An 8,945-nucleotide genomic window follows, 5' to 3' on the forward strand; every position below is an offset into this window, starting at 1 on the left:
ATTGCTAAGTTTTACATAACCAGGGGGTTGATCAATAAATACCTCTTCTTTCAAATCTCCCTGGAGGAATGCTGATTTCTCGTCCAATTGGAAGATAGGCCATGATTTTTGAGCTGCCATAGCAATCACCAATCTGATTGTATCATGCCTTGCAACTGAAGCAAAAACTTCTTTATACTCAACACCAAACTCCTGCTTGTAACCCTTAGCTACCAAGCGTGCCTTGTGCTTGTCAACCTCACCATTCTCCTTCAGCTTTGTCTTATAAACCCACTTTACACCAATTGTCTTTTTCCCTTTTGGAAGATCACATAGCTCCCATGTATCATTTCTTTCAATGGCTACAATTTCAGCATCTATAGCCTTTCTCCATTTTGGTTCTTTGACAACCATTTCAAAACTGATAGGATCACAATCTGAAAACAGAGCAAAATGAGTGGGTGAGTCTTCAAATTGATCAATTCCAATTACCTCATAATCATACATCCATGTTGGTCTTCTTCGAACACGTTCAGGCCTTTGTGACTCAGCTACAAGTGGGCTTTGATCAGCTATTGGAACATTTTGAGTGACTTTCTCTTCTTGCTCATTCTTCATAGGCTGCTGCCCTTTCTCTTCATCATCAAAATCTGCTGGAATACTTTCTTTAACACCATTTTGATTCCATGACCAGGTGCCTTCATCATCAAATATCACATCATGGCTGATGACAATTTTCATGGTGCTAGGATTGTATAGTTTATAAGCTTTTGACGTATCACTAACACCAAGAAAAATGCATTTTTCTCCCTTGTTATCTAGCTTCCTCCTTTTTTCATCTAGAATATGGGCATAGGCAATACACCCAAAAATTCGGAAATGATCTACAGTAGGTTTCCTTCCACTCCATGCTTCCTCTAGTGTTATATTTTGAACAGCAAGTGTGGGACTTCTGTTCAATATATGAATGCTCCAATTAACTGCTTCAGGCCATAAACTTTTTGGAGTGCTACTTGTAGTCAAAAGGCTTCGCACCATATTCATAATAGTGCGGTTCTTCCTCTCGCATACACCATTTTGTTGGGGGTGTATAAGCTGCTTTCAGCTCTCTTTGAATACCATGATCTTTACAAAAAACTTCAAATTTGGTTGAACAATATTCTCCACCACGATCTGTTCGGAGGGTCTTAATGGTGTTTCCTGTTTCATTTTCCACACGAGCATTGAAACTTTTAAATGCACAAAAAGCTTCTGATTTTTCCTGTAAATAATAAACCCAAGTTTTTCGAGTATAATCATCAATAAAGGTAATTAATTATCTTTTACCTTTATCGGCCCAGAAATGTCGAAATGAACAAGCTCCAATACTTTCTTCACTCTCCAAGATTTTCCTTGTGAGAATTGATTACGGTATTGTTTGCTAACAACACATTCTTCACAAACTTGAGAAAATGTTGTAGTTTGAGGAAGTCCCATCACCATGTTCTTTTGTTGGAGGGTCTTCAATCCACCAAAACTCAAGTGGCCATAACGAAAAATGCCACAACCAAGAAGAATCCTTTACTTCAGCTACTAAACAAGATTGCGCACTTGTAATCTTCAATGGAAACAACTTGTTTCAACTCATTTGCACAACAGCAATGGCTCCTCTAGTAGAATCATAAATCTCACAAACACCCTTTTGAATAGTGATTACATAACCCTTTTCTTTCAATTGGCCAGCACTTAACAAATTGCTTTTCAAGTCAGGAACGTAAAAGACATTAGAAATTGTTTCTACAAAACCATTCTTGGTTCTTATCTCTATATCACCCTTTCCCATCACCATCACAGTAGAACAATCACCAAAACTTACTGTAGAACGAAAGCATTCATTTAAATAAGAAAAAGAAGACTTACTTCCACACATGTGGTTACTGCAGCCCGTATCAACATACCAAACATCATATTCAAGTTCCTAATTAGCTTGAACAACCATTAACAAAATTTCCACTTCCTTCTTTTTAGCAATATTCGATTGCAGTTCCTTTTCTTTGTCTATAGGCAGTCTAGTATAACATTCAGAACGATAGTGTCCAAATTTATGACATCTAAAGCACTCTACCTTGGATTTGTCAAAATGTTGATCTCGTCCTCTGCCTTTGCCCTGAAATTGACCATCATCAGCTTTGAAATGCCTGCTGCCATCTCTATTGCCTTGATCTCCCCTTCCTCTACCTCTAGAGTAAAGGTAGAAGCCTTTAAAGCTTGCTCCTATGAAGTTGAACTACAGTTCATCTTCTGTTCATGGACCAACAAGGAGCTCTGTAGTTCATCAAGAGAAAATGCATCTATGTCTTTCAATTCTTCAATGGAACACACGACATAATCAAACTTTGGTGTTAGAGAACGTAATATCTTTTCAACAATGGTGACATCTTCCATCTTCTCACCATGAAAGCGCATTTTGTTGCTAATCTCCATAGTCCTGGCATAATAGCTGGTGACAGATTCTCCATCCTTCATTTGTAGAGTCTCAAAATCTCTTCTCAAAGCTTGAAGATGTGCACGCTTCAGTCTAGCAGAGCCTTCATATTTATTCTACATGGAATCCCAAATATCTTTGGAAGTTTCTTTGCTAAGAATTGTTTCCAAGATGTGACGATCAATTGCCTGGAAAAGGTAATTTTTTGCCTTCAAATCTTTGAGCTTTCTCCCTTCCAACTCTGTTTTCTGGGCATCTGTCAAGACTGTATTTGGTGCTGGTGCTTGAATCCCAGATTCAACAATCGGCCAATACTCTTTGGACAGTAGAAAATTCTCCATTAGAATACTCCAATGGTCATAGTGACCATCAAAACGTGGGATTGCCGCCTGCACAAAATTTGAATCTAAAGACATCAATACTGTTTGGAGACTCTTTCTCTCTTGCTTTACTCGCTGGCTTTGATACCACTGATACAGAGTTAAGAAAAAACAAAAAACAAAAGAGACGTATTTGAATGGAATGGTAAAACTCTCTGCATTTTATTGATAAAGAAAGGAGGCCTATAAATAGGCTTTACATTAGAACTGAAAGCACATGAAAATAGGCATTATAAACCAACTCCTATTAACTAGGAAACAAATAGAAACAAACTACTAGACTTCTAATGACTAAGATAGCAACGCGAGACACTTTCTCAGCCATGAAATCTGGCTGAGATCAAATAACCAAAATATCTAAAGACTTGGTCAAACTACCAAATATCTAAAGATACTTTCAATAAATATTATAAAATAAAACATTTAAATCTTAACATTGGGAACTGTTTGTGGTTGTCTAAGTGATTCAAAGTGTTGACTTTTTAATGTTTCAAAAGCACCACAATTCGGTACATGACTATAAATTTGTGTCTTGGGATTGTATTCTAATGATCTTGATTGGACTACATCGGTCTTTATTATTATTATTATTATTATTATTATTATTATTATTTATCTTGATTAAATTTCATTTGTATTTTTCCCCCTAAGCATTTCAGCTGTAGTAAGTGAAATTAAAGGTTTTAAGGAATAAGGATTGTGCGAATGTTTTTCATCAACAAATGTGGGGCCCAATCAGAATTTATCTGAAATCTTTCTTCGAAGAACCTTCATTGTGTTGGTCCTTCATGTGTTTAAAGATGTTGGTTCTCAAAGTTATCACAAGGTTTCATTCAATTGTGATCTCTCCAGCTTGGAGGACAACCGTCTTATGTGTTTCAACAAAAGTGAAGGATGATCGTTTGGTTGTAGCATAAGCATAACTGGAGGTTTTAGGGATTGAAGATGATGAAGGCCTCTTCTTAGGTGTCATAAGAGCAAAGTCTTTAGCAAGAGAGAAGAAGAAAAATAACTTGTGAGTTTTTCTTTGAGCAAATTACACTTACCTCCTGTGAGGTTCACAAAATTATGCTCCCTTAAATGTAATAGGAGATGAAAATCCCACCCAAAGGTTTTATAAATACAACAAATAAGTTCATCTCTACTCACATTTACTTTCCTAATGGAATATTCTATCATATAAGAGTGTCAATGTAAGAGAGAATGCAATTATCAGTTGCATTATAAAACTTCAAAGGGGGGAGTGTCATTTATTGAAGCATTTGGGGGTGTGTGTCATTTTGTGAAACCTAAATGGAGGTTGGAGTAATTTACCCTTTTTCTTTTGAGGATGAGTTGAATAATACAATAGAATAGAGCATCTTAAGGATAAAATTCAAAAACAATCCCTAAAGTTTGGATTAATGTCATGTGTTACCAAAACATTTCAAAAACTATCCTTCTTTGATTTTAAATAATTAAAATAAAATTATTTTTTTGGAAACCACTTCTATACTATTTCCCAAAAGCCAAGAAACTTCAAGCAGATAGCAAATGAAAATAAAAAAGTTAACGTCTTGCATTAAGACAAAGGTTGAACTTATCATGCAATTGCAAATACCTGCAGTGTTGAGAGAATCTCTCAATGGACTTTGGAGCCTTGAATTCGACACTTTTCTATGTAAGATGTAGCTAATTGAGCAACCAACTGAGCAAAAGAGGTCAGGGCCGAGGTTACAAATTTACAATCAAAGGTTTCTTGTCCTCTTCTACATCTTGGTTAATCTGTGTGTACATATATGAAGCAGAAGTTGAGTTTGACTTTAGGCTTGAGATTTGGAGTAGAATTTGCTAAAATGATCAACTTGAGAAAGTATAGCATACATCACACAGCATTTCATGTCACAGAGTAAAGATAGACACGCCAAAGTACAGGGAAAACAATGCAAAAAAACTAAAATGTAAGATATGAGCAAAAGATGTGGCATATATACACATATATAAGAAAGAAGCAAAAATGAACGTCAAATTATGAGATTAGACAGAAGAAAAACTACAGCACTGCTGTTTTTGATAAGGTATTCATTTAGAGGCCTTAACAGAGCACATGGAAGATGAAAGTAATGTAATTCAACACCAGCATAATTTTCCCCCAGCCACACTGTCCATAACTTCTCATCTCAAATTTTAAAAAAAATTGCATATGTGTCAGTTTGAATAATCTTGATTAAGACATAAGCCTTCCAAGAGTATATATAAGGCTATATTATGGTAATTGTTAACTTTCATTCAAGTTTAAAGCACAAGTTCTCCAGTAATATTCTCTGAAATAAGTATATTACAAAACAAAAATGAAAAACTTTTGTTATATGTTAGCAAAAGCAAATATTAAAAGCAAAAAAATGAGACTGTTTGTATAATTTTTTTAGGCTAAAATGCAAAACCCGTCCTTTAAATTTCTCTAGAATTCATTTCAGTCCTCTAACTTTCTTTTCTTTCATTTCAATTCTCTAAATTTCAAATTTATTCAATTAAAAACTTTCCATCAAATTTTGTTCAAATCTGGAAAATATTCTTCATCATTAATTCAATTTAATTTTTTTAATTTAAAAAATTTGAACAAAAAATTAAAAAATTTGGAAAATTAACCACAACATATAACAAAAGTTGATGGAAAAATCATAATTAAATAAACTTGAAAGTTAAAGGACTGAAATGAACGAAAACAAAATTAAAGGATTGAAATGAATTCTGGTGAAACATAGAGGGTAAGTTTTATATTTTAGCCTATTTTTTTTTAATATGAAGAGGGGCAATTCTATCGAAGTTATAGAAATAAATGGGAGAAATTAAAAAAGTCAAGGAGTTCACCCTTAGACAAAGCAAATATTCAATTCACATTCAAATTAGTATAACAAATTCAAGTAGTATTTTTTTTTTTTCTCTTTTTATGAATATAGGCGTGCAAAGTTTTTGAGTACTTGACCATTCCCTCAAATATGGGTGAGGCAGGCTAAAGGGTTAAGGGGGATGATTCCTAACTTCACACCCTTAAGGGTCCGTTTGGTTTGAGAGATGGAAAAGTGGGAAGATAGAAAATGGGGAGATGATAAAAAGTAAGGATAGAAAAAAAAAAAAATTCTCTCATATATGTTTGATTGGGAGGATGAAAAAGTGGAGAGATGTAAAACTATGAAAAATGAAGTTGATATAAATTTACAATTATATCCCTATTAAATATAACAAAAGAAAACAAAATTTTTTATACACTTATTTATTTAAAAAATTATATATGAACACTTCACTTTTTTTTTTTAAGTTTTTATTTTAAAAGGTAGAAGCGGGATCCAAAATTGGTGAAAAAAAAAAAAGAACGAGAAGGTAAATTTTGGCCTCCCCCTGTGGCATGACTATCGGTTGTCCATTCGGATGATACTATGGAAGAAATTGATAAAAACAAAAGATAGACAAAAGGTGAGATAAGCGCAAACACACAACAACAACAATAATAGAAAAAACCCAAACAACGAAGTGTACGAACAGTGAATAGAAGAAATAGAAATTTAAAAAAAAAAAACACGAAAAAAAAGATTACGAGCAACATGAACCAAAAAAATAAGAAAATATTATTAAGTTGGTTGAAACAGAATCAAATGCCAATGATTACCTGAGATTTCCATGTTTATCATTACAGAAAGAGGGGAAAAATGTAATTGATTGGGTTGAAATAAAACCCCCAAGTTTTCTCTCAAAATTGGAGAGATAGGATTTTGGTGGGCCAGGGGAGAAAATACCTGAACGCTACCAAAATTTCCTTTCACTCCCCCTCCTAATCAAACACCTCTCTCACCTATTTTCACTCTTCTTCTTTTTTCCCATCCTCCCTATTTCACCTCCAACCAAACGAGGCCTAAAAGCCTTTTTCTCAACCAAAAAACCGATCATAAGTATCTTCCAAACTTAGAATAAATACTCACCATTAGCCCACAAAAGGGGGATCATGTTTTTCTCTTGGACTTGAAACTTCGACACAAAATCCCAATTTGCTAACAAGAATATTTACGATTCCAAAGCCTAGGGGTGGAAGTACTAGTATAGAGGAACTTTCCCTCTTTTCCTCACTACCTCTCTTAGTTTGCTCTTCTTAGTATCAGTGGGTCGAAATTTTGGACCTGTGTACTTTTCTAAACTTTCTTGTATTTTAGTTTATTTTGATTTCTCTTTCCACAAAGCACCATTAGCCTTTGTTTGCTATACGTTGTGAATTTTGGGCTTGATTCTTCACTAAGATTAAGTGCCCACTTGGGGTGCAATTATAAACTAGTTTATTGCTTATTTTCCCTACTATTTTATGGGTCCCACGTGAGTCACAATAGGGGAGAGGGAATTTAAACCCCATGGTTAGGATTATGGGAGGTCGGTGGACTCATGGTTAATAAGATCATACATTTTTTGAAAAACAAAAAACACACTAGTAATGACTTTGCTTGTTAAATAATCACATAAATTATGAGTTAAATTCATTAAAAAAAAAGATTTGCATAAATAAGATTTAATTCCTATTCCATCAATTGATGCATCTATCCTAACGAATCAAATAGTAAATTTGAATGCTTATTTTATAGTGACACAAAATAGCTAAGCTCAAAATTAAGAACACAATTATCTCATTTCTAACAACTATAGGGAATAAATTTGTAATTTAAAGTGAACTTTGCTTTTGATATTTTTAGTTTACATAGATGTATTTTCAACACTTCAACATTGTTTAAGGGCCATTGGATTATTTTCAACACAACATTTTTAGTTTACATAGAGGTATTTTACTCCTTCACAAATCAATGAATTTTACTACGGATAGAATTATTAATTATAATTACCTATAAATCTTTTATCATGTTTTTTGAGCTCATTCATAGACATATTATTATGTTTGAGGTTAGCTCATTTAATAGTCAAGCTTAAATTTGGCTTATTTTTGGTTTATTTGTTAAAAAATTAAACATAAATAAGAGAAAATGAAAGATTCTTTTTCCTAGTTACAATTTAAAAACAAAGTAAAAGAAATATATAGGAAGGATGTAATCTAAGTCTTAGGTTGTGTCAAGTTCAAATTGATAATTTTTTCAATTTGTCTGACCCAAAGCAACCCACCATATTTTTAAGTTTATTTTGTTACCCTTATTTTAATTTTAAGTTTGATTTATTTTTTAGAATTGATTTTGATGAATTTAAAAATTTGGAATATATTTAGGCATATTATGTGAATTGTAATAATATATATTGAAAAAAGAGTGCTTAAATAGTTAATGAAATTCCAAACTTTACAAGAGATTAAACATACATAAGTATAACCACTCGACCTAGTCCAACCAGAGCCATGTATGTTAATAAGATATTAAATATATAAGTTTATTTTGAATTTTTTTTTACTATGCCGCTAATTTTATCTATGTATTCTTATTTTTTCCAGATAATTTTTTTAATGTTCCATCTCATGAATATTTGAATTTACGAGTCTTATTTCTTTTTTAAAAAGTTATTTTTTTTGAGGCTAAAGCATAACAATAACAATAATTAATAAATAAATAGTTGACATTACCTTTGTATTTGCACCTGACACACATGTTGTAGCTGTGTAGGAAGGGGGGGGGGGGGGGGGGGAATCTAAAGATAAGGATGAATGAAGAAACCAAAGGACGGGGAAGAGCTAAAAAGAGGTGATATAAATGGTTGAAAGGGTATTTAAGTAAAAGCATGCAAATGTATTGTTTTCTTTGCCGACTAACACACGTCGTCAAGGTAGCGTTGTTTTTCTTGATTTTCTAATTAAAATAAGATTATTTTACTAAAATCATGCTGACTTAAATAGTGCCCATGCAGATTTAACAGCACGCGTGAACAAAAGCCATCAATGAAACTCGAAAAATCAAATTATGACAGAACTTGTGAACTTCTGACAAAACGTGTAGAGTAGGTATAGTGCAATAATTTCTCCCTCCGTCCAAATGGATTACCTGTCGATGGCCCAGCACCTTAACTTTTCCTATGTACTTTTTGTTTTTTGGTTGCAACTTTTCCTATGTACTATGTACTAACCAAAAGTAAAAGGTAATTTATGAATTGTTGATGGCCCCAGGACC

Source organism: Castanea sativa, chromosome 7, assembly GCF_040712315.1.
Source record: "Castanea sativa cultivar Marrone di Chiusa Pesio chromosome 7, ASM4071231v1".
NCBI lineage: Eukaryota > Viridiplantae > Streptophyta > Magnoliopsida > Fagales > Fagaceae > Castanea > Castanea sativa.